At 44.0% G+C, this 27,311-nt stretch overlaps 1 protein-coding gene and 1 long non-coding RNA gene across 9 annotated transcripts in view; one reads left to right on the forward strand and one right to left on the reverse strand.

Moving 5' to 3' along the window:
* The window catches only part of LOC105476165 (opioid binding protein/cell adhesion molecule like), a 1,438,816-nt gene that overhangs the window by 754,404 nt on the left and 657,101 nt on the right, over positions 1 to 27,311 (reverse strand). The window lies entirely within an intron of this gene.
* LOC105476167 (uncharacterized) lies at positions 1,835 to 17,872 on the forward strand. 2 transcript variants are annotated; one of them, XR_003016803.2, is made up of 4 exons: positions 1,835 to 2,043; positions 11,355 to 11,479; positions 14,318 to 14,430; positions 15,569 to 17,872. It is a non-coding gene; the product is annotated as an uncharacterized lncRNA (long non-coding RNA). The 2 variants fall into 2 exon arrangements; XR_011611287.1 differs by having other exon boundaries at positions 15,674 to 17,872.

The following is a 27,311-nucleotide window of genomic DNA, read 5'->3' on the forward strand; positions in this document are numbered from 1 at the left end:
CTGGTGGCACTATAAGACCCCCCACTCCACCCCAGCACCCACTGTGCAGTGTCGGCAAAGGTGCCCTGGCATCTTACAAAACCTTCCTCCTCTCTCTTCTTTCCATAGGAAAGAAGCCTGCAGGAACCTGTCTAATGGACCTTGCAGACTTGGTCATAAAAATGAGTGTCGCTTCCAGCTCGAAAATTGCAGAAGTGGTCAGCTCGTGTGGGATGGCCACAGGGCTGAGCGAATGGGTGCATGTGCAGACCCAAAGGGCAGCTGAGAAGGACTGAGAGCTCCTCAGGAAGCCACATCCTCCCCGGCCCCGGAACCCTTCTAGAAAGAGAGTGGCCTCCAAAACTATTTCAGAGACATTAATAATTCATCGGCTGGATGCGGTGGCTTACGCCTGTAATAACAGCACTTTGGGAGGCCGAGGCAGGTGGATCACGAGGTCAGGAGTTCAAGACCAGCCTGACCAACATGGTGAAACCCTGTCTTTAATAAAAATACAAAAATTAGCTGGGCGTGGTGGTGCACGCATGTAATCCCAGTTACTCAGGAGGCTGAGGCAGGAGAATTGCTTGAATTCGGGAGGCGGAGGTTGCAGTGAGCTGAGATTATGCCACTGCACTCCAGCCTGGGCAACAGAGCGAGACTCTGTCTCAATAACAATAATAATAATAATTATTATTATTCATGAAGCCCAGGGGAAAAAGAGAGAAAAAAAAACTTTAAAAGAGGAAAACAAGGTTCTAATGGCCCCAGAGGCTCCCACACAATTGGCAACGGTTGGTTTTCCCTTCGGCTGCTGGAGATGCAAGAAGATGGTGGAGGAAGGGAGGAGGAAAAAGAGAATGTATGTCTTTTTAAAGAAGGACACTTTTAAAAGCTAGAAGAGCCTGTAACAATATGACCTTGTCCAGAATTTATAAAAGAGCTTTGGTATATAAATTTGATCCTTGAAAATTACTGGGTGAGGAAAGTGCAGTTATGATTAATTTAATTTTTCAGATAAGAAAACTACACCTTCACTAGTTTGGGGTTTGCTGACAGCCCAAGCCCTGGCCGTCCACAGCTCAGTCCCAGAGGCTATTTTTCACCCTGTGGACACTGCTCCTGGTTCCCACCTGTGTTCTATCATGGGATAAGTTAGGGCTTCTTGAGAGAAAAGCAAGAGATGGAGGTGGGAATCCTCATCTAGAGTTATCTAGAGTTCAGCAAAAATTTCAACTGAGATTCCCCAAGGGTGAAAAACACCCCAGGCCCTCAGAAGCCATCATCCTTCCATTCAAGACACCTAGGACTTCTCAGAGTGCCTTGGCAAGATCCCCAAGGAAGAGAATGCTTCTAGCTCTTGGCCTTCCAGAGGGTTTTAGTGATTTTTGTATGAAGTACAATGACATCTTTGTTCACAGTTGATCAGGAACAGAAACAGAGATTTAATTTATAATCTGATGACTAGTTGGCCCTTTTCCTCCCCATATATTGTTTCTACCTTGGAGTTCAGGTGTCAGAAACTGTCTGACCTTATTTTTAACCTCCTTCAAATCCAAGCCACTGTAAGAAAAAGAGGTATTATTTAAAAAGAGGGTCAGATACCCCTCCAATCTCCTTCCTCACCTCCCCACTCCCACTATGAGTCCCCTACCAGTCAGCTCCCCAAAAAAGGAGGAAAAGGGTGTTTGCCTTCTATTTTGTGACGCTTATCAACACTAGGCAAAACTCCATTGTTATCTGGAGCTGTGTTGCATTGTTTCATGTGAGTGCCCACTTTGTTATTTAAGAACTCGGAGGTTCTTTTAAAGGTTGCTTCATCAAAACATGCCATTAGTTAGAGACTTCTGCATCCACATCGAGCAAGAAGAATGTCTAATTGCCAGTCTCTTTCATACCTCCTGCAATGCCCACGCTCCCTAATCCTCTCCACTCCCACCTTGGACCCAAGGTAACCCCTTCCCTCCTGATCCCTCCCACCTCCACAGACTGGTCTGTTTTGACTCCTTTCCCGGTGCAGAGACATTTCTTCAGGAATCTGGGAGTGTTCACGTGCTAATGCAGGTAAATTCTAATTAATTTCTCTCTAATTGATGCGTGGGACTACCTAGGCCCCTCATTTTCCTCCCTTCATTCCTTTATAAATATATGATTTGACAGGTTAATTTGAAAGCAAAAGTTAGATTCTTTACAGCCATCTAAGCTGAAGCCCCAGCATACAATTTGATGTCTAGTTGTGTGAAGCATAATAAAAGGGTTGAAGTCAGGTTATCCGTTTTTTTAATCATCATTTTGCTAATTTAATCTTTTTCCCCTTCATAAGGTAATAAAATATTCATTTCACAGCCTGAAACCCTTGGCAGCGATCGGCGAGGAAGCCGTCTCCACAGCGGGCTGCGTGTTCCACGGGGTGACCTTCTCCCCGGGGTCCCCGCAGCCCGGACCCCGGAAGGGGCACCGCCAGGGTCGTGTGGGCGGCTCGGGAGGAGTTTCGCTTTGGCATCTGAATCAGGACTGAGTCAAGCCTCCCACATTGTGCAGCAGCTCAGAGAAAAGCGTTAGAAATTGCTGGAGCTGCGGGGGAGACAGGTAGCCTGCCCCGCAGCCAGGTAGCCAGAGCCATTCTGGGAAGATGGCGGAGGCGGAAGGCCATTTCCTGTCAGCTCCAGCGTGAACCGGAAAGATGGCGGAGGCGGAAGGCCATTTCCTGTCAGCTCCAGCGTGAACCGGAAAGATGGCGGAGGCGGAAGGCCATTTCCTGTCAGCTCCAGCGTGAACCACGGGAGGGCTTAGGGCTGGATGAAACCGGCGCAGGAGTCACAAAGAGGCTACTCCACAGGGGAGCGAGTCCTCCAGAAGACAAGGCGAGAACCCGGCTGCCCAAATGGTAGGCTCAGGCACCGCTCAGCTGTTTGTGTCCACACAGAAGGAAGGCTGGGAGCACTGCAGTGGTGCACGGGAGATGGCTCTCAGAGCTCAGGCTGCCTGCTAACCCATCTTAGCTTCTTGCCGATTTGCTACAAGCTCTGCACCCAGGCCTGCTCACTTGAGAGCTGGCCTTTCTGACACTAGCCAACGCACTGGAAATATCCAAGACTCTTAGTGGCTCAGCTCTTCTTCCCCGAGAGCTGGGGTAACAGCAGAGGGGCTTATGTCTGATGGGAGCATCTCTGGCCTCCACACCAGGCACCTTTCTCCCTGGGCCTCCACTTTCTCATCTCCTTATTCTGTTTAAAACAGGAAAAAGAAGGGAAGAAGGTTGCTTCCCTCTTGCAAGGTGCTATTGAATGACTGCCCCCTGGGAAACGTGCTTCTCAGACTACCCCACAGATGAGAAGTATCACACACGGGGGCTCCATCTGGTTATAGAAGTTGGAATTCCTTTGCTGAGATGCATTCCCAGGTGAGACAAGGAGACACATTGTGACAGTTGACACTTGTTTCCTTCTCACCGAGAACATGGAAGTGCCCACTTTTTGGTTGGAGGACCCTGGAGAAGAAGCAGTTCTTAAAAGGATGAAGGCAGATCAGGGCCCAGCATTCACCAGAGTCACCTTGCAGAGAGGGTGAATAGGAGCAGCTCACAGAGATCTCTGACCAGAGGGCCCACGCTCAGCAAGCCACAGCAGGCCTCATCTGTAGAGGCTCCCTAGGGGGTGTGCCGGGCATGATGGAGCCAGGAGGGAGGCTCCTGCTGTCATTCCCATCTGCACAAATGTGCTCAAGCTCCCGATAATTTTTTTAAAAAAATTTTTGAGGAAGTTGCCATGAGCAGGCTGACCTGACCCTGGCCTCCCGAAAAAAGCCACAAAATGAGTGGTCTGATAAATCACGAATGCCTTCAAATCACTAATTTTTTCTCTAAATTTAATAAAAGTGCATGTTTTAGTGGCTATAGTCACCCTTACTTTTCTCATGTCATTGGAATTTTTTATTTTTGTAACAGATTCTGCAATTTTGACTATTCTTTTATATAAAGTTTTGTCAAATTCTTTTTGCCCAAAAATTTTGGAAACTTCATTTGGAAAAAGGTCTCTTTATCCCATTGTTATTTTTAATGATCAGTATTAAAGAATCTTAACAGGCTGCCTGAAAATTACAGAGGAACACCACTTATCGGGAAAACAATTCAAGCCCAGTCGAGGGAAAATACTATCAAAATATGTCATGAGCAGATTGAGGGACATTGGGAACTGAAAAAGAGTTCAGACTGAGAGGTGGCCAACAGAAGAAGGAAAAAAGCAGCAGCAATGTGAAACCTGCGAGAGGAAGAATAGCGAAGAGGATAGTAAAATGCTGAGCTTTGCAAAGACAAGAATCAAAGTTTCTGTGAATGGAAGACACGGCTCTGCATTGCCTTTAATTGCAATTTTTCTTATCTCAGAGAACTTTGCACCAGAACCGTTGCTTACATCTTTCCAGAAGAGTGATACAAGATGGGATTAGAGCGTACCCTGTCTATCCTATTCCTGGGTTAGTATAGGTTGCTGAGGATTTCCACGGGAGGCATGCTCTAAGTGTGCACTAGAGGGGAAATTCACCTCTTCTGCTACTGGGAAGGTCTCTTAAAGCCAGATCAGAGAACTGGAGGAGGAGGAGGAAATACTTGCTAGTAAAAACCAACAGTCTGTGAGAGGAGGGACTCGAATTGTCTCCACCCCTGCTTTCATGTTACTGTGTTGAATGCATCACCTTTTCTCCTTTGACAGAGAAAGGTTATGAAAAAGTGGTCTACATTTGGAGTTCTCTTTTTTCACCTCCCTGTACCCTTCATTCCATCTCACTGCCATCTGCCTTCTATTTCTACTGTAATATTGACTCTGTCGAGCTCTGAAGAGCTCTAGTTTGTAAAATTCAAAAGATCATTTTTCACCACCCATCACCTTCTTAGTGATCATTCTGACCACTCTGTCCTCCAAACACTTTCCTACCTTGGCTTCCATGAAAGCAGCTCCTAAAGTTTCTCCTACCTTTTTGGCTATATCCTTCCTTTCATCTTTCCTGGACTTCTACAATTCCTTACATGCAAAGGCCCCCCAAGTCTCCTTACTTCACCCGCATATCCAGCCCACACCCTCAGCATCAACTATGCCGAGCAAGCTACTATATATAATCTATATATCTATATGGCTATATCCATATCTATATGCAGGCCAGAACTCTTTTCTGAACTCAAATTTATTCAACTGCCTACTTGACATCTCCACAGATTTAAATTTACACCTACGTCTCCTCTCTGAATGCCTGCTGCTGGCTCATTCCTCCTCCTCCAGTCCCCATTTTGGACACAGCTTTCCATCTACCCACTTTCTAGAACCAGAATCCTGGGGACCATCACTGCTCACCTCTTCCTCTCACCGCCCATATCCAAACTATTAAAAGATCCTGACCTTTGTACCTACTGAGTATCTCTCAAATCGCCCTCTTCTCTAGTCCTGTGTCTTTTTGCAAGGTCAGGATCTTATTTCTTATTGAACTTATTGGAGAGCAAGACACTCTGCCACCAGTAGTCATTTCTCACCAGTCCATTGTCTTTGCCATTAATGAATCTTTACAAAAGGCTAATCAGATCCTATCACTCCCCTGCTTACACGTTTTTTAAAGTCATCCTTTGATCTTGAGGATGAAATCCCAATTCCTTAGCACGGTAAACAGAGCTCCCGTTTTTATACAATCCTTACCTACTCCCCACCCTCTTGCAAGGTGCTATAGAATGACTGCCCCCTGCTTACTCAACCTGGTTACCTGGACCCTTCACCCTGCCTTAGTTAAAGATCCTAGCAGCCACCTGGAGGCACAGATTTCTACGGGGACTTTCTTCTCTACCTAGCCAACTCTTCCTCAGCCTCAGTGACTCAGTTTTACCACCACTGTCTGCAGGGAGGGTGAGGCCCTTCCTGACCCTTCTCTATGTTCCCAGAATTCCCAGAACCTATGCTAAGAGACCAGCCAGCTGAGCACATGCATTCCAGTTGTCTCTATTTGCTCCTCTCATCAGGCTTCTAGACTGAGACTTTCTGGGGAGCAAGAGCCATATTTCTGCATCATCCCTTAGTGGAGAATCCTCCACATAATAGGAGCTAATGAAAAGTTGTTGAGTTGTTCATAAAATAAAAGTAATATGTAACAATTTACCACCAGGCTACCTATAAAGAATTATGAAGAAAATCCAATGTTTATTGCACAGGATGTCTATTAAATGGTATCCCTTGGGTAAATGTCCATTTGGAATCCCCACAACAGAAAAATCTACTTCTAACTAAAATTAAAAATAACACCAAACAAACAAAACAAAACAAAAAGTCGAGTTTCGTTTTGTTGTTGCTATAAATAAATTGCCTGAAAACCTGAGTAAGACACCTAAGAGTTTCTCTCCTGCTGGAGCTGGACTAAGAACACCTGGAAACGCTGCCTCTCAAACCCCCTCAGCAGCACTCACAGCAGCCCGTTCCCTGCTCACCCCACACATTTCAGCTCGTGAAACCACTTAGAAAAATGCATCCTTACAGCCACAGAGATACGAGATGCTGGGCTCCAGCTACATTTGCACATTTGCATTCTGCTTATCAGGTCACCCAATGGCAAAATCTTCAGAGGGAGCCGGCAATTTCTCCCTCATACTGAAGCTAATGAGCAAAATAGCTCTTTGCTGAAGGACAAGAAAAAGTCGGCGTGCACACGGTGTACTGCGGGCACCACGGGCAGGCTGTCATCACTGTGAAAAACCATCACAAGACCTTACAGATTAAAAGCTGCGGAGAAAACTTTTGCCCTGTGGAGTTTGTAAGGAAGCATCTCGCTGTTCATCAGGACCAGGCAGCTGCAGTCAGAGCTCTCCCAGAATGCTAGCAGGGCCAGGCTGCCTCCTGCAGGCTCCCAGAGGGGACACAGCATCAGCTGCCAATTTCTAAGCAAAGGGAGATTGTTTTATACCCATTTGGGGCTCTCTCTTCGTTTCCAGGCTTGCCTCACAGAGTTGACTTTTATTACCAGGTTAATCACCAGCAAGCTTAGCTGAGGAGTTATCAGCAATGCCCATCCTTCCACTTTTTCTCAGCTCCCCTCTCTGCCTCCTCTGTCTCCCTGCTGCTCTTCTCCCACCCCGTCTCCTCGGTTAGCAGCTTCCTGGGCTGCTGCTTTGCATCTTCCCAACCAGCTCACGCAGGGATAAAGGAAGCTCATTTCAGAGCCAGTCATCAACTCCCCCTTTGGATCAAACTGCAAGTGAAAATTGTACCCATCTGTCTAAACAACTCAAGGAAAATGGGACCTAAATTGTCCAATTTTGGTGTGTCCACCTAGCCTGCTAATTTAATTTTACTTTCCAAAAATCTGAGACCCCATACTGCCTCATCTTCTGCGTTGACGCAAGAAAATGAGCAAAGAAAAAAATGCACATCTCCAAAAACAAATCATTCTGCTGGCCCCGTGGGGCACTGGTGACACAAGAGGCTGCATCTCTGGGATCTGTATTCAGGTCTCTGGTGAGGGCCAGCGGGAAGTGCAGAGCCACAGAAAATTGAAAAATAATAGGGGAAAGGAGAAACAAACATTTCAGCTTTGTCTTCAATGTGCATTTGGAACTTGGCTCTGGAAAAAGATAAGGGTGGAGAGATGCATTTCCCAGCAGTCGTGGGTGCTTGGCTCTATTTGGGACTTTACCGACAGGGGCTGGATTGTTGGACTTTTGCATTCTACAACTCAGTTCTAGAAGGTGTGGCAAGTCCCTTCCCATGCCAGTTCCTGAAATGAAGTCCTCTTCCCCATACCCGAAGATGATTTGTGTTTCCGAACAAAATATAATGAGAGGCTTAGATGAGAAACCTAAAACAAAACAATAACCTCATCAAGTAAATGATAATTACAAGGAAGGTGTCAAGAATACAAATACTATATTCCTGTCTCAGATTCATTTCTAAAAAATAAGATCCAGGGCTGGGCGTGGTGGCTCACGCCTGTAATCCCAGCACTTTGAGAGGCCAAAGTGGGCGGATCACAAGGTCAAGAGATCGAGACCATCCTGGCCAACACGGTGAAACCCCGTCTCTACTAAAAATACAAAAATTAGGTGTGGGGGTGGGTGCCTGTAGTCCCAGCTACCCAGGAGACTGAGGCAGGAGAATCACTTGAACCAATGAGGCTGAGGTTGCAGTGAGCCGAGATCGTGCCACTGCACTCCAGCATGGGTGACAGAGTGAGACTCTGTCTAAAAAGAAAATAAAAAAATAAAGTTCCAGGAGGTGTGAAAGCCCCTAATTAGAAAGGGGAGGGAAGTCCTGAAGAACCCCTCGCGGGTAGGGCTGACTGCTTTCCTCCTGTCTGGAGGGGGCCATTCGTACCACCAGTGAGAGCAGGAATGTGGTCTACAGCCTATATCCCGTTGTTGATTTGAACCAGACAAAACGGTGACACCGATGAATTGCACTCAGGTGGCATGTCCCCTTCATCTCAGGCTTGTTAATAAGAAGAGTGAGATCACGCCCCAGTTCCTGAAATGATTTGGGAAATCTTTCCTGCCTTTTCTTCTCTCTTCTGCAAAGCACTCCCAAGCTAATGGAAAGTGAAATAAGGTGGTTTGCTGATCCTGAGTGAGACTGATAACACATGGGGTTTTTAGAAATCTTCACATCCTAGGCATCTGAAAACACGTCAGCCCATTGTCTGCATCCCAACAAGCATTTCTGAATGGGATGCTTCATTCCCATGAGAGCTCTGCCCTGGGTTCTGGCTCCTGTGGAAAGGGAGAGGTCAGAGGTCCCTGGGGCACGATATTGTCTCAGTCAGGACAGGTTCAGTTACGCTCCGATAACAAGTGGCCCTAAATGTTAGAGGTAGTGGCAAGAAGCTGTGTGCTTCTCACTCACAAGGACACATCCCTCTGTCCCACAGGGTATTTGTTCTGCACCAAGACGGACAGAGGGGCCACTAAATGGCAGACTGTCAATCTCACATTAGAGGGAAGGCAGGGGTGCAGTGAATAATAAAATTTCTGCTTGGAATTCACACAGTCACTACTGCCCCAATTTCATTGACTAAAGCAAGTCATGCGGCCAATCTTGCATTCAAGAGCGAAGTCATAAATCTATATTCCATAGAGAAAGAAAGTGAAGACTGACAAACATTGTCGTAGTCTCCTATAATGGAAGGCAGGGCTCTGTCACCCTTGGAATATGGAATGGCTCCACCATTGTGGAATGTTTCCCAAAGTCCAGCTGCAAAATAAGCACAAGAATGTGTGCCCACCCTGACCCATTCCAGCATCACAGCCCACAGAGCCCCAGGGCACGCGGTTCTCATCCATAGGGCTTCAGCTCTCTGAGGAACATTTGTTACCTGGCTTCCTTTTTTGTTTCCTGTGGTTTCAGCCTCGTCTTAGGAATAGAGAATCAAAGAGAGGACTCAAACAATACAGAGAGAACCAGCAATCAAAAACGTTTGTGGGCTGAGTGCAGGCTCCTGGAATGCAGACACTGGCTTAATCACATAATGTCTTTTCAACAAACCTGATAGAAAGGATTATGTGCTCTATTACCTTTTTCTTTACTTCAGGAATTCAAAAGTATCCTCATCAAAGAACTCTTAGGGAACTTTAATATGCAATGTGTAGCCACAAATAATGTCTTGCCCCTAAGTCTCTCAATTTATGAAAAACAGGGCTGAGTCTACCCAGCAATTCCAAGAGGGCCGAAGTAAATCCGTCCATGATGAACAACCATTCCCACAGCCTTGGTGCCCTTGGGGAGGATCAGAAAAAATAGAATATAATAATTATTGAGCACTTACTATGTGCAGACATTAATATGACACTCCCAATTCCTGCCCCAGGAATAGCCCCAGGAGTTTACTCCTGAGTCAACTCAGCAGTAGACAGTAAGTCAAGTCAGCAGTTTACTGAAGTGCCTATTGGACAGATTGTTCCAGAAACTGACCTGCTTGCTACATTTGTCCCAAGCCTTCCTTGGAGCTAAGCATGACTTGTCTCATCAGTGTTTCTCTTTTCCTAATTCTTGTTTTGAGCCCAGGCTTCCTGCTGCATTGGCCTACCAACTTGATGGGCAGTTTCTGCCCTTGCATCTTGCCTCCCAGCCTTCTTCCCTGATTCCCAACCTTCCAGTTTTCTGTTCTGCAACCCTGCTCTGGTACAGCATCTCTGTGGACTGAGAGCCTGGTGAGGGGACCCCTCCAGATTTGGCTTGAGATTCTTTCAGCCGGTGGAGCCTTGACTGGACTTGCTCCTGCCCTGGCAGGACACTCAGAGACCATTAGAGCTAGACATTGCATTCATCCTGGAGAGGCTTGGAGAGATTTGCTGAGGGATGGGAAGGAGACAAAGCTAGGGAAGCATATGGAGGGCTGGAGTGCCATGTGGCTGCTGACTGAGCAAGCAGGCTGCTGTGTTCTGCATGGTGTGAGGCCTGCCCTGGAAGCAGCCCCGGCAGCAGCCCCGGCCCAGGTACATGGAGCTGGATGCAAATCAGGCAGCAGGCCTGGTGAGGGGCAGGCATTGGGCCGAATGGGAATTTCACAGCTGCTGCCTTACCCTTCTCTTTTTCCTCTTCTCTTCTTCTTTTTACCTTTCTCTCTTTTACCTTACCTTTTTCTCCAAACATCTCTTATTCAACTAAAGGGAACGCACAGGAGGATGTTCAGACAAGCCAGGGCACACCTTTGACTGTGTTTTCTCGTGGTTTCTGTGGCTTTGGGACTGAGGGTAAGTTGGAGGCAGCCATCCTGGCTGATTGCAGTGACAAGATAAAAACACAAAGAAAAAATAATAACATGTTGTAAAACAAAAGTTCAATAATTCAACAGAGGAGATATCAAATGGCATGAGTGTTACTGGAATTTGGAGAGAGCAAGCTTTTCAAAGTGAAGAGATGACAGAAAAGGTTCATAATGGAGGTAGAAGTAAGTCCTAGAAGATAAGATTCCTGGTAGGTAGAGAAGGGTGAGGAAGGTGTTCTAAGAACTGAGTAATGGCATGGACAAAAGCGTGGGATTTAAAGCTGTGAGTGGCAACTGGCAGAAAGATAGTCTGTTTGCAGGGATAAGTGAGGCTGATAGGACAGCTTAGGGAACAGTTATAGAGGATCCCGAAGAGTTTTGTCAGCTGGCCGATGTTGAGGTTCACCACATAATGGAAACACTGCTTAGCATTTCCCATAACTCACATCAAATGGAGAAGTTTGAAATATTTACTGTACTGTAATTCAATTATTAACTGAGGAAATGTATATGTGTATGTATATACGTATATATAATCTTGAGTGGGATGTACTTATTTGTATCTCCCACCCTCAAAAAACACAATTCTATGCATATCTTGGGATTTCAATGCATATATAACCAAGTATATGAATAATATTTTGATACAGAAGAAAACAATGCTGAAAAACAGTGCAACCAAAACCATTTTCGAAACCCAGCACAGTGCCTGCCTCCCGGTACCCTCCAATGACGCTTTCCTCACTCGATCGGGGATAACCACAACAAGTAACAGGTAAGAGAGGCAGCCCCTCTCTCTCTCTCTCTCTCTCTCTCTCTCTCTCTGCATAAAATGGTGCTACATAGATCTTTTGTATTGACCACTTCCTCAACCACTGAAAGGAGGGACAGGGATTTTCTTTTTCTTCCAATTTGAACACTACTCAGTTCACTATCAACCGTGCCTAGATCTTGGCAGGGCAGGGGTACGGGAAAGTGCATGCAAATTGTCTACACTGCAGAAAAGATGAGAAAGAGAGGGAGAGAAAGAACTCTCATTAAAGGACCATAAATGGGTGATATCCCCTGAGACATGCAGGACAAGGCCCAGAAGCAACAAAAAGGCACTCTCAGGGCTGGTGAGCAGGCGGCGGAATTTGCCCTCCATGTACTCCAGAATTTTGCTGTGTGGTTTCATTAACATGAAGATAAAATGGAACACTGCTGAGTTACAGCAACTCTAGCTCATGTTTGCTTAAAAAGAAAATAAAGTTCTGTATCTTAATCCATCCTGCTTTGGCTGGAGGGCCAGCAAGATTCCATCATCAGTCAGTGCAGGGGGAGAGGGTGTGGATCTGGGACTGCTGCTGCCGGCTTGTTTAGAAACATACCCACTACCAGCCACATCAACCAGATTTGACGGTAAACAGGGGTGCCATTCACCATGACAGTGTCCTTGTGCAAGAAACTTTGCAGTTACAGCCACAAGGGAAGAAAGGAAAAGGATCCCTGGTTGGGTCAGCCAGAGAGATAGCAGAGGCTAGCATGTGTTTCCGCTTCTGCTACAGACCTCAGCTGCTCCATGCATATACCGTTGTTTCCTTACTGGAAATCCCGAAGTAATCTATTTCACCAGTGTGTCTACTGAAAACCAAGAATTTTTTCATAGTAGTGAAACAAGTGTTTCAGACTCAGAAAAAGAAAGCCAGAGTTTGAATCTTGACACTACTAGTAACTAGCGTTGTGGTTTTGACCTTGCCACCTTGGGCCTCTGTTTACAGTGTATGAAATGATGAGAAAGGCTCTCCTAAGGCATGACGTCATTACAAACATGCAATGATAACATGAACAATGTATCTGAACACTTTTTAGAAATCACTTTCCTAGGCCGGGTGCAGTGGCTCATGCCTGTAATCCCAGCACTTTGGGAGGCCGAGGCGGGTGGATCACGAGGTCAGGAGATTGAGACCATCCTGACTAACAGTGAAACCCCATCTCTATGAAAAAATACAAAAATTAGCCGGGCGAGGTGGCGGGCACCTGTAGTCCCAGTTACTCGGGAGGCTGAGGCAGGAGAATGGCGTGAACCCGGGAGGCGGAGCTTGCAGTGAACTGAGATTGTGCCACTGCACTCCAGCCTGGGCGACAGAGCGAGACTCCGTCTAAAAAAAAAAAAAAAAAAAAGAAAGAAATCACTTTCCTAATGTGAGATGACATTGGTGTAGTTAAACTATATTTATTTGTATGCCAGTTCTTCATATGTTTCTTGTGTTTCCGTTTCTCTTACGAGCTTTGCCACTCTCATTATTTCAGATGGTAGGCAAGCTGGACAGAGGCCAAGCATTCTCTAATTTGGGGGCATCATGTTACAACATAGTACATGTTCCTGCATGACTGGTGTATAAAACATTCCGAGACCCTGGAATTACCACCCGGGGAAGTGTTTGCTGTGACGACCTTAGGACAAAAATTGCATAGGTAGAAAATGTAATAAACTTGAAAGTTATCCATCCTGGAGTACATACCAGGAAAATATGATGCAGTGCTCAGGAGTGAAAATTATTCTCTCACCCGTCCCATGAAGAAAGCAAAGGCTCATTCTTACCAGACGGGAAGGGGCATGCTCATGGATGTTTAAAAGGCAGGGGTCATTCAGGAATAATAGTTTGTTTGAAAGTTACAGACCACTGCAGTACCTCTTGAATGAATTTCTTCCTGCCAATTTCAGTATATATTGTATACCACAGCCTCTTCTCTCTTTCTGGCTGTCTGGACAGCACCCTCTAGTGGTTCCTTTTTCTCCAAACATTTCAGTGTGAGTGTTGCAGGAAGGACTAATTTCGGAGTGCTCTCCCACCCACTTTTTAACTTGAGCGTTTCAGTGTGAGTGTTGCAGGAAGGACTAATTTCGGAGTGCTCTCCCACCCACTTTTTAACTTGAGCAGTACCAAGGTACAAAGAGGTGTTCCTGTCTCCTTTAATCCCGCTATGATTATATTGGACAGAGAAATAGCAGCTGCAGTTCAAATGAGTAGGCACCATGACTCCCTCCCAAATTTCATTTTGCTTTTGTTATCACAGCAACCCCAACCAGACTTTCATTAGAAATCTCTCATATGGCTTTTGACTTAGTGTTTCTGTGTTATATGGATAAAGTCTCAATAAGATTGTTCCTCCCCCTCTAGCAATAAGGGGTTGACGTCCTCCCCCAACATTTCTACTTAAAATAGAGCAGCCATTCTGCCCATTTCACAAAGGGCAGGGCTTTGAAGCCGCCCACGGCATGAGCTAACTTTCTCCTGTATTAAGTGACCTTATACCAAGTCACTTCTAAACAGAAGTTGTTCAGATCAGAGCAGCCACAGTGCAGCGCCCTCAGGTTACCCTTGCCTGCAGCTTCTGTGCCTCAGACGGTAAGTGGCAGAAAGACAAGTGGCTTTGGGCAAGTAATGGACCCTCTGAGCCTTGTTTCCCAAGTCACCCACCCTTTCCCTATTTGTAGAATGGAAACTATGATGCCCCTCTTGCAGGGTTAGTATCAGTACTAACTTAGCACCTGGAACTGTGGCCGTTAACAAATGTTTCTCAAATGAATGAATAAATGTTCTTGGTAATGTTTTGGGCACCTTGTCAGTGCTTTGAAGAGCCAGCTGGTACTCTTACCCTGGGAAAATGTCCAAGGCCACGAGATGGGAAAGAGCTTCGAGTCAGAATGATAGATTCAGGTGCCATCACTCGAGACCACAGGTAAGAGGATTCGTTTCTCTAAGCCTCATTTGAACAATGAGGACAATTCCTTCCTTGCAATGATGTAGGGATGACAGACATTAAGGCACAGAGCCCAGGAGCTGGTATGCAGTCAGTGCTCTATAAATGTTATCTCCTGTCAATTATTCCTCAATAATTCCAGGTATAAATTAAAGGTGCTCTCCTAGACCCAAAGTCAGTAGAAGCAAGAGAATTCTTCTTCTGCCTTCCCTGTACTGAGGGGATTGTAGATTTCACCAGGATTAGAATCCCTTGCCTTACATAAAACATTTACATAGAATTCCAAACCAAACTGCATCCTCTGGAACTCCGAGTCCATTTGCTACTGATGAAACTGTCGCTGAGGGGAGAAAAGAGTCTTTCAAATGCTTATTAGAATAGCTGGAAAAGCTCCTTGGATGCCTAATGTTCTTAAACAGCATTTTAATGATTTAAGGGTAAATGAACTAGAAACCCATGGATTTAATTTCCCTTGAAATACATATACATTTAAAAATTAAGGGGGAACGTACTCAGAGCAAAACATATTTGTGATTTGGTCGCAGCCAGAGCATTTACAGTGAGCTGAGCCACAGTCCAGCAGGCTGCTGTGCAGCCACATGGCCTCAGCTCTCTGCTGGGCTTTGCAGAGGCTTGGTGTAGGCAAGTGGTCTGTCTCTCCAGGCGTACTGGGACGAGGGTTTTCCTGCGCCAAAGCCGAGGTGCTGAGGTGCTGAGGTGCTGAGGCTGTGCAGAAAGGCCTTCTGCAGGGTCACGCTTGCTCAGACTCAGGGACCCAGGTATACAAGAAGGCTCTGCACCTTGGTTGCCGCAGGAGCCTCCTGGAGACCCTCCCTGGACAGGAACCCTTGTTTCACCCGAGGGTTCCTGCTCCCTGGGCCTGGACAACCCAGCCCCTGGGTTTGCAGAAGAACTCATTCCCTCTTCATCTGTAAACCTAGGGCCTTAATACTTCCCAAGTTTTCAAATATTTTCTACTTTCTCCTAGTTAAAGGTCAATTGGAATACATTTCCTCCGAGTTCTCATCCAATTAACGTAATGGTCTTTTCCCCAAGGGTGGAGGCTGAGCCCTCAGTTTTTTGTTTCCTGTGTTTTACGTTTGTTTTGATCACACAGCACCAAGAAAAGGAGACCGAAGCCGCTCATTGGCAGGCCGTCTCTCCTACCCAGACTCTTGATTACTGGTCTATTCTTGAAGCTCACTTCACGTGTTTTCTCCAGGATGCTTTTTGACAACTCCAGACCACCCTGGTCCCTGGACCCTGAAATCCCACACAAGAAGAATCTGACCTAGGACACCATAACTGCAGAATACCTCGATAAAAGCAATTGAAGACTCAGTGGGATCCAGCCGTAAGGCCGGTGGATGCCTCGGTGTTGAAGACAATGCCTCTTCATCTTGAAAGATTTGGTGAATGCCTATTCTGTGTCAACAAACTCCATATTCACTCACCTACTCACTCACCGGATTCATTAATTGTCAGATGCTGTGTTAGTCACTTTAATATGAAAGTCACTCTGTTCTTTTAACCAGCAGTAACTGAGAACTTCCTCTATTCAAGATAGTACTTGCTTTAGAAAAAAAAATATAAAAACATTAAGGAGTGACCAATGCTTACAAGATCCTCACAGTTCAGTAGAAGAGATAGGGCTCTAAATAAATTCTTAATAGTAACTAGCATTTCTGTAGTAATTCCTAGGTGCTAGGAGCCATTATATGTCCCTTACATGCACTAGTTCATTTACTCCCTGCAATAGCCAGGTAGTAGTAAGTACTATTAATATTCCCATATTCTAAATGACAGAGCTGATATATAAAGATGAAATGATCCGCTCAAGGCCATACAGCTCCTGATGGCAGAGCTGGGAGTCAGGCCCAGGATGTGCAACTCCAGTGTTTGTACCTTCATATTTTTCTATGTGTGGTGTAGTTAATGTTTTAATATTGGCGGGATTACAGAGCAAGGAGCGATTTCTTCTGCTGGGAGTAGAGATGGGGATGACAGAAGATTTGCCAAGAATTGTGTTTGAGTTGCCTGCATAGGTGTGCAATGCTTGCCAGCTTGATGTGCAGACTGGCTCTGAGCTGGACCCTGCTCCTCCTCAGACCTCCTTCTCCCTCGACAGGGGAGAATGACCTGACAAACTCAAGAAGCAAGCCAATTTGGTTACTAAGCCCAGGATAATTCAGATGTGAAACAGATTAAACTCATTTGCAATTACCAGACCTGTCCTCTTTGGGGGGAGCATTAGAACCTCTTAGCAATTCAGTTCAGTGAGTATTGGCATTGTGTTGGATCACTGCCCTTGCATGGCTTGCATGCCATCTAGAAGAAAAGTGTGTGATTAATGGCAAATAGGCTTGCATTTTTTTCTCTCTCAGTGTTTTGTTGTCCCTGTCCTCCCATTATCAGTCTTGGGTTCTCATCAGAACAGTGAAATATCAGTGCCTAGAAGTAGGAAGTAAAAAGAGGCTGAACAGCCACAAAATGATTTACAAGAGAAGGTGCTGAGAAAGCATAGAGGTACACAGTGTCTTCTGTAAAAATGATAGGATTCAGAGTTGGTGGCCGGGGCTGGAAGGCTGCTCGGGCACTAACTAGATGTATTTCTCCAGCATGCTTCCTCATCCCATTGGGTCTTTATTTGTTTCCCTCATTATAATTATTATTATTTTATTATTATTATCAATATTGTTATTATTGGAATAATAATACCCGGGTTGCAGAATTGCTGAGAAACACAAAATAAATACTGTATGTGAAACCACTAGACCCAAGTTAGGTATTAGTGGTCAACACAATCCTATTTTCTTGCCTAACTCAGTTGAATTCCAAGCAGATCTAGAATCTGGTTGCCTGCTAATTTGCCCAAAGCTCTGACCACTATGGACCTTGTCAAAAGTTAGCAATGTCTCTGGGAGTTTCTTGTGACAGTTTTCTTTCTCTATCTTTTTTCTTTCAGGTTATGGATAGCTCAAGTTTTTCCATTCCTAAAGAAATCTCAGCTCAATATCAGGGTTTCCCCAAATTTCACCTTGAATGCCCTGGCTATCTCCTTCTGCATGATCTCCATGGTGATTCGTCCACTGTGGGGTGATCAGAGATCTCAAGGGCATACTGGAGTTCCTAAAGCTGTGTTGCAGCACAGACAGACTTTTCTGCAGCAGTTCACTCCAACACAACTTGTCTGACATTTTTTCTCCTCTTAGTGGATTTCTTTCCAGTTCTCTCTATCTCAGTCTACACCACCCACCCAGTCACCCAACCAGAAACTTGCATTTTCTTGATGTATCCTTTTCCTTCACATTCCTATTTATCTTTCAATTCATTCATTCATTCCATTTACTCTTGTTCCTTCTCTCTAGGAAATTGCAGAAGACAGTTTCTCCCTTAGGGTGTTAGGTTCATTTATCTTTCTGCATTTTTATAATAAGAGAAGATAAGGAAACTAAAATGTGTGTCAATGAATTCCCATGGGAAACAGTGAGAAGTGATTCAGTGATTCAATGATATCACATCTCCGAAGGAGAATTGGAAGGCTTCACTTGACTGTGGGTGACCATTAAGTCTTCTATGTCATGTTTAGCATCCTTGAACCTGACCAGTGAAATGCCTCCCTGAATTGCACAATAGCAGCCATGACGCCAGGGAGATACTCCAGGGACATGCTTTCCTCCTGGAATGAGACTGCTTTGCTGCTAGCAGAAAGGTCTCTAGAAGGTCAGAGGCAAGGAAACTGGGGTAGGGGGGGAGACAGCTGGTGGGTAAAAAGGGGAGTGGGGAAGGTGATTATGCCAATATGGTCCTGTTTTCTTCTGACTAGATGGTCAGAAAGAGCCAGTCATGAAGGTTTCGTTGTGGCCCAATGTTCAATGGTGTTTTGGGGTTAATAAGAAATGACCAAAATTGGTGTCATGTAAAAAAAAAAAATTATGGAGTTGAGCTGACAGAAGACTTTAAGTAATAAACTAAGGAAATGTAAAATATAGTACAGTTTATAAAATTTATGGTGAGTTGATTGGTAGTCAGCCTTGATCAATTCTATCTTGCCTAAGAACCACATCTTTCCAAATACATTCAGTAACCAATGGATCTTCCAAATGCAAAGATTAGTGTGCAAACAAAAGCTAGACCACTCACACCCAGCATGCCCTAATCACGGACACTTATGTTCGATATTTTTCTAGGAATTGTTGTAAATTCTTTATACATGTTACATTATTGCCAGAACCGCATGAGAAAGTAACTATTATTATTTGGCCAGGCACGGTGGCTTACTCACTCCTGTAATCCCAGTACTTTGGGAGGCCAAGGTAGTTGGGTCACCTGAGGTCAGGAGTTCGGGACCAGCCTGACCAATACGGTGAAATGCTGTCTTTACTAAAAATACAAAAAACTAGCTGGGTGTGGTGGTACACACCTGTAATCCCAGCTATTTGGGAGGTTGAGGCAGGAGAATTACTTGAACCTGGGAGGCGGAGGTTGTGTGAGCCAAGATCGCGCCATTGCACACCAGCCTGGGCAACAGAGCGAAACTCCATCTCAAAAAATAAATAAATAAATAAATAAATATTCAAAAAGTAACTATTGTTATTCCATCTTCACTGATAAAGAAACTGGGGCACAGATCAAGCAACTTACCCAATGTCATACAGCTGGAAAGCGATAGTGTCCGTATTTGAACTTAGCCAGGCCGGGTCCAAAGGCTAATTTCTTAACCATTTTGTCACATTAGCTCACAAAAACCACATGAGAAGGAAATGATCCTTTACCGAGTTAAAAAATTAAACAAAAATAAACAGCATGCACAGATGAGAGAAACAAAACTAAATGATTATTAGGCACTAATCTCTGCCAATTTTCAGTCAAACATCTAACTTTGGAGAGCCAATTATTTCTTTCTCTGGATACAAGTTTTGCTGCTGTAATACCACTGTTCTTTATTGTTGTAATCATATATTAGCAAGGTTATTAAATACACATAGGTATTGGGTTTGCAAAAGTCTGGGATATAGAAGTGAAAACAAAACAAAAAATTCTTTCCGGATCATTTCAATGTTCAGTTGGATCACAAATACATAAGTGACATATTTTAATAGGGGTTGACAGGTGGATCAGTGGAGCAACAAATTCTCCCGAAGGGAGTCTGAGGAGGTTTCCTGGAGACAGGCAGTTAAGATTCATTTGAAAGGGATGAATTGAGATGCATCTTCCTGGGGGCCAGTTAGAATGGTGATATATATGTAATTTGGGAAAAAAATCATATTATAATTTTATATTTGGAAAGCCAAGTAAGCATTTTAATAATAATATAAGCACCAAAAATTAAAACGAAATAAAATCATTTTTGTTTGTGGGCTATGAAGAAGGTCAAAGAACATTGTATGAGTGTTTCTGTTTTTAAAATAGGAAAAAAGTTACAAAAGGTTGAGAAGCACGTTTTTGAAAATTAAGCAAACTTGTGATTCAAGCTATACAATGAATATACACCATGAACGCTCCCCTCTACTCTTACAACCAAGCAATAATACATAGTATCTACCTAACTATCTGTCTGTCTACCCATCCATCTATGATTTACTTTTCAGAATAAAAGGATATAGCCAGGCAGCCAGGCACGGTGGCTCACGCCTTTAATCCCAGCACTTTGGGAGGCTGTGGTGAGCAGGTCGTGAGGTCAGGAGATCGAGACCATCCTGGCTAACACAGTGAAACCCCGTCTCTACAAAAAATACAAAAAATAAGCCAGGCATGGTGGCGGGTGCCTGTAGTCCCAGCTACTCAGGAGGCTGAGGCAGGAGAATGGTGTGAGCCCAGGAGTGAGCCGAGATTGCGCCATTGCACTCCAGCCTGGCTGACAGAGTGAGACTCTGTGTCAAAACAAAAACAAAAACAAAACAAAATAAAACAAAACAAACCCACAAAAAAACAAGGATATAGCCCAATAGCCAGGCTTGAAATCAAACTGGATAGGTCATGGATCAGAAAAGAAAAAGAAACACACTGGTGAGTGGGGGTTAGCTTCTCCAGATTCAGCAAATAAAAATACAAGGCAATCAGCTAAACTTGAGTTTTAGTTTAAATGCATGAGACATATGTAAAGAAAATGATGTGTGTTTACCTGAATTAAGTCTAAATGAGTGAGTGTTCTGCATTTTACCTCATTGCCCATAGAAGCCACAGGCCTACAAAGCCCCAGCACTGGAAACAGGAAAGGTCTACCCGGAGCCACAGCCCCCTCCACCTAGAAGGAGGGGGATCCTGGTAAAGCTGGGAGGCAGCTTGTCCCCGCAAGAGCACAATTAGCCGGCTCCTCATACGCGAAGAAGTGGTCAGTAAGGAGAAATTTGGACCCAGACTCCCTGGGGAGACTCAGAGTTCCTGAGCCTTAGGTAAGAGTTTCTCACATCTCTCCCCTATAAGACAGGATCCCAGATAGACTGTAGGAATGAGGCTCAGCCTGTTAGCCTTGGCTGTGGAGACCTCACCAGCAGGAGAGCTGAAAGTCATCCGCTGACAAAGGCCAAATTGAAGAAGAGATTTCAGGGAGTGAGGCTGGCCAGACACCTCTTCGTTTTACTTGAGAATTGGCCATCCAAACTCTCATTTTCTTCCTGTCTGCAGTTACCAATTCTGTGGCTGCAAAAGCACCTCGAGAAGGTGTTTCCAGTTTGCTCTGTGGGGTCATTATCTCTGTCTTCCATTATCTCACCAGATTTGCTTTCTCGACCCTCTTCCAGTCCACTTTTCCAAAAGGCTCTTATCTTGCCCTTCCTGATACCTGTTATTTGCCTCAATCCACTCCACAGTCTAAAAGTCCACTTGATGACCCCTGAAGGGCAACCGGGTGCCACATCAGTCTCCTCTCAGCTGGAATTCTCATATAACCCGTGGTGCCAGAACAGCCTGTCACTTTCAGTATTTTTAGTTTTTAAAACCTCATGTTTCATTTTTCCAGTGGATGCCAAGAGGATGAGGAAAATGCTGTAGCAGAGAGGGAAAATCAATATCCCACAGGAAGCCAGCGCTCGAACCGTTTGCTCTGTGTCTGATGCCGGGTTGTCTAGGGAGAATTTCACAGCCAAGGTCTGAGACTGCTTGTCTTTTCCCAGAGTTTCAGTGAAGAATCCTTCTGAACATCTGCTCTCCCAGGAAAAGAGACCAAGACATTGAAAGTGCTCTTTAACACTGCAATTCTTGAAAGATGTCAAAGAAACAGCAGAGGGTAGGGGCTGGAAGAATCATTGCTCTTTTCCCAGGGTACAAGAACCTCCTTAGGGGAGAGAAGAGGGGAAGAAGGCATGCTGCTGAGAAGGCCAGGGGCTGGAACCTAGGTACTGCAAGTGTAGTTGGTTTATTTCATCATTATTGGAAAATTCATGGAATTGATTTAATGCTGGTCTGTTCCTTCCATAGCATGTGAATCATGGTGGCTGCTTATCTGAATGCATAGCAGAAGCTCCCTGTATGGAAATAGCATGTAAATGCAGATGCTTTGAACTCAACTGGAAGATTAACCCTCCTTTAATTTAAAGTGTCCTTTAAATTATTTTTGAAACTCCTTTCTATTGGAATTGACTTTGAAGATAGACTCATGCGCTCAGTAGTGTCATACCAAGCACCTACTCCTCAATCTATGAAAGGCTCTGGGGACACGAGCGTGATGAACATGACAGTGACTGAATCATAGAGATCATGGATCAGTAGGAAAAATTCAGATGCATTTGCAGTACAATATGCTAAGTGCTGTGATGGCAACAGTGCAAGACAGCACCGAGAGCTTAGAAGAGACCTGCCAGAGAAGCGCGCAGGGTTAAAGCTTCTTGGAAGAAGTAACTCCTACTTGAGACCTGAAGGATGTAGAGTAGAAAAATAGTTAAAATAAGAGAAGACAGTGTTTCAGGCAGAGAAAGCCCCACGGACAAAGGCCCAGAGAGCGGGAGAATCAGGCATGGTAGAGAAAGTGAAAGAGCTCAGTGTGGCTGGAGCCTAGAGGCATGGGATAGTGTGGGTGGGAGACTGTACTAGGCTTTGAACTCGAGCATCTGTGTAGACAGTGGCAACACAGATTTATTGGTATCCAATGAGCAGCAGGAGGAGCAGATTTGAGTGAGAAAACTCAGTCTTCTTTTTAATATTCTGATTTTGAAGTTTCTGTAGGATATCCAATTACTGATGTCCAAAAAACAATATATATTTCTGAAACATAGGAGAAAGAGCTGGGCAAGAAAAAATAAATCTAAATAACAGACATCGGTCAAATACCTAGAAGATACTAGGTATCGTGATGTGTGTGTATAAAAAAATACATTATCTCATTTAATTTTAACAACAAATGTATAAGGTAGGTACTATTTGGAAATGAAAAAAATGAGTTTTGAGATGTTGAATCTGTTGCCTGGGATATAGATTTGGAAATTATGACATTTAAAGTTGAATTTTTACAAAAAGTTACATGGCTGGATAATCAAGCATCACTTGGACAATTCTGAACCAAAGTTATTATTAGTGAACTTAATCTTCCACTTTACCTTGAGCTTGCTTCCAAGTGATAACAGCCATTTCCAACAACTAAACCCATGCTTTAAAAAAATTACATGTGAAGGAATATTTCATATGAATTCCTAAGAAAATGTCTTCCATGTTTGCTTAAAATATTAGAAATATTCCACATAACTGTGAATCACTTATCAGAATATTATCATTAATGTTACAGCTATAATAACATGATTATTTAGTAATATGTTTAATATCTGTCTCTACTTGTAGACCACAAAATTCTTGGAGTCTGAGACTCATAGGGTATTGATAGGAGTACAGATCCGAGTACGTTGCACACTGTAAGAACTTAAAAGAATAATAAATTGAGTGAACAAATAAATAAATGAGTAACCACTAGCCACAGATAGATTTCTAGCATATACAGCAGAGTGTCCCCAGCAATCTTTTCTCTATAAGGAATTATTGCAGTGGCAAATTGTTTCCCCAAAGGAAAGGAAGCCACCAGCATTCAAATCACATCACCTTTCAAATCACCCCCCAAGGTGCCTCTCATTACAAAAATTAGCAGTAACGCGATGAGGCTAACATAAGGGTAGACACCTCCCTGCAGATAATAACAAGAACCATCAGCACCGACTTAGCTTCAATCCTGTTGCAGTTTAAGAATCTCTAAGAATGCATAAGTAAAGATAAAGTAGAATTACGTTTTTCTCTTTTTCCCCATCCCAGCTTCCACAGCAATATGACAGAGCCTAAAGATGCAGGCATTGAGTTTATGAGGCAAATAATGAAGTTGATAAATGGGTCTGCACTCTGAGGGGTGGAATGAAGATTGGACCGGGGCCGGCCGGCACTGGAGCAGCCCTCTCTCTCCATCCATTCCACAAGGATCCCCAGTCAGCCAGTGCACTGGGATGCTGACATAAATCAGGGCCAGCAATGGATGAGCATGGAAAAACGGCCTGGCAGACACTGCACTGCAGCCATAAATCAGGAACTAATTCAATCCTGTGAGATGCCTCGTTTGATTAATTTATGTCAGCGTTTTCTCTGTTGTCAGGCTGGTCCCTTGTGTCCTCCCTTCCCTCTCATTCTCCACCTTCTTTGGCACAAAGAAATGCTTCCCTCCCCTACTGCGACAGGAAGAAGGAAATGGAGCTCTGGAGTAGCTCCTAGAAGGCGAAGCATGATTAGAACCAAGCCTTCCCACCAAACGTAGAGACCTGGAGAGAGAGGACGGGGCCTCACATGAACCTAGGTTCCAGGTCAGATGAAATGGCCATTTCTAGTTTCTTAAAAGCCCCACTCCCTGTGCCTGGTAGTAAAATAAGGCAGCTAAACCTTACCTCTGGATATAGAAGAAAGAATGGTTTTCTTAGACGAGTTAGAATAATATACCAACATTTAATTATCATGATGTAAAGGTGATTATGAACATTACGATTTATAATAGTAGAGGACTAGAAGCAACCTGCATACCCAAAAATAGTAGAAGGAGCTGTACTTTATCTGCATAGTAAGTATACACATTTATTTGTGTTGAAAAAATGCTCATGGAATGCTCTTTATTGAAAAATAAAAAAGCAGGGGGAAGTTAAACACCTGAGTGAAGTATGTTTTTCTTGTCTCCTGAAAAAATAAATTTATGTTTGCCTATCTACATTTTCATCTCTCTAACTACTGTTTTAGTCATTCAGCTCTATATTCTAACTCATTTATGATGAGTATATATTTCTTGTGTACTAGAAAAAGAGTACTTTAAAATAGCCTGTAATCCCAGCACTTTGGGAGGAGGGAGGATGGCTTGAGATCAGGAATTTAAGTCCAGCCAGGGCAACAAAGTGGGACTCCTGTCTCTATAAAAAAAAAAAAAAATTTGAAACAGTAGCATACATGGTGTTGCACACCTATAGTTCCAGCTACTTGGGAAGCTGAGATGGGAGGATCACTTGAGCCTGAGAGGTTGAGGCTACAGTAAGCTATGATTATGCCACGGCACTCCTTGTTAATCTTGGAAGTAGAATTGTAGCTATCTTAGCCACAAACTCAGTAACATAATAAAAGATTTGCTTGGTGTTATAGGATCAGTCTGAGCAGATGTAAAAAGGAGACTATGTTGTATTTCAGAGGACCACCATCTGTGTGGGCAGACAGAAGAAGACCACAGCTCGATTCAAATGGAAGAGGCAACAATCAGAAAGGATGTGGCTGAGAGGAAGGACTTACATCTGCTATGAGTTCACTGGAGTCATGAGTAATAACAGTGCCTTCTATTTTAGAGCTGGTGGTGATAAAGCTCTCTCAAAGCCTGACAAGTCATCTCCTCTATTGCTTATTTATTCTTTTTATTAAAGATGTTTATACCTTACTTACTTTGGTATAGGTTTACAAGTGTAACGGAAAAGAAAAATAGAAAAAAAAACAAAACAAACGGAACTAGGTTTTCCATTATGGACTGCAACCCACGACAGGTTACATCTATCAAGAACACAGTTTCTCTGTTCACACATTTAATTAGGGAACTTGAAATTGAAAGGAAAGGACAGAAAAGGACAATGAGCCTTAAAAGAAAATTCTGTAATTCACCGACTTTTTTTTTTTTTTTTTTGAGAGTCTGGATTTGGAGTATTTCTAGATGATCAGCATTAGATATGACTAACCCACTCAGGTCAGCGTGCATGATGTAAATGGATACACTTGGGAGTCTAAATTCTATCTCCCTTCATAGCTGAGTGCTGTGAACCTCAGTGAAATACAAGCAAGAATGTGCAATGAACGAGACCTGTATGTCAGGAGCCTAGTTCTTAATTCCATAAAAAAGTCGTGCCTGTGGTTATGAAAAAATGTTCAATTAACCTAGAAGAGTTCAGCTACCAACTGAAGGATTATGGGAAAGCAGTATTTTTTCAGACCTGGGTATGCATGAGTGATACCTATGAAGCCTTACGAAAATATACATCTCCTGGGCTCCTATTAAACAGAATTTCCATGGGCGTGGCCTCCAAGTTCATACTTTAAAATGGATCTCCTTATAATTCCAGGTACACCCAGGCTGGGTAAACACTGAGTTTCATGTATTTATTACTATTCCAAAAACAAAACACAAACTCTTGGGTGGAATTTACAGAGAGCAAGGTTTTAGGCTGGTATAAGCAAGCATTTTTAAGATAGTCTGTGCAAACTCAAAGCTGTGCAAACCTGGAATTGAATGCTTCATGAGGTAATGAGGCCGCATCAGGAAAAGAGAGCAATGGAGTAGCCTTCATTTTCCTTTTTTGTTTTTTGTATTCGTGGCACTATTTCAACAGGAGATTTTCCAACAGCATTAGGCAAGCAATATGGTTTGGATATTTGTCCCCCAAATCTCATGTTGAAATGTAATTCCCAGTGTTGGGGGTGGGGCCTACTGGGAGTGAGGCCTGGTGGAGGTGGGGCCTGCTAGGAGGTGATTGAATCTTGGGGTGGATTTCTCATGAATGGTTTTACACCATCCTCTTGGTGCTGTCCTAGCAATAGAAGCTCTCCTAAGACCTGGTTGTTTAAAGGTGTGTGGCACCTCCTCTCCCTCTTGCTCCCACTTCACCTTTTGCTATGATTGTGAGATTCCTGAGGCTTCACCAGAAGCTGACGCCAGCACCATGCTTCCTGTACAGCCTGCAGAACCATGAGCCAATTAAGCATCTTTTCTTTATAAATTATCCAGCCTCAGGTACTTCTTTATAGCAATGCAAGAATTGCCTAACATAGCAAATCAGCCATAATTGACCACATCATCTATACTGTGGTCTAAGAATAAATTGCCTACAAGAACTCCACAGTTGTCCCACTGCCCACTTGGCCAACTTTGAGCAGAGCCATGCAGCACCCTGACCCTGGCCCAGCCATGAGGCTGTCTTCACACACTCCTTGGGAATGCAGCTTGTCTTCAGCACCAGCTCACCTGCTCCTAAGCCATCATCCTGCTAGCAAGACCCTGGCAACACCAAGTTACTCAGCACCTTCAGGGCAATGGTCCAAGGGTGTCACCACAACCACGTATATGTGATGGTTCCGTAAAAATGAAGTGTATTCATTTATTAATATTTGAGAGCACACCTGTGAAGGGCTCAGGGCACACCAACATGTGTCTGTGTGTCTGTTGATAGCGTCTGATCCAAGCAGGAGCTAGATGCAGACCTATCAGAGATCTGAAAGAAGTGGGAAATAAAGCTGGATGACTTTGAAGGCCTTTTTAAGATTCTATAATTCGAAGGAAGGAAGTGGAGAGGGTTGTAAATTCTGGCAGAACCCTGAGGAAATCAGTAATCTTGAACCACAAAGGTTAATTTATGATTTTGGACAGGTTGCTTGAACTT

Source organism: Macaca nemestrina, chromosome 12 (assembly GCF_043159975.1).
Source record: "Macaca nemestrina isolate mMacNem1 chromosome 12, mMacNem.hap1, whole genome shotgun sequence".
In the NCBI taxonomy this organism is placed as follows: Eukaryota; Metazoa; Chordata; class Mammalia; order Primates; family Cercopithecidae; genus Macaca; species Macaca nemestrina.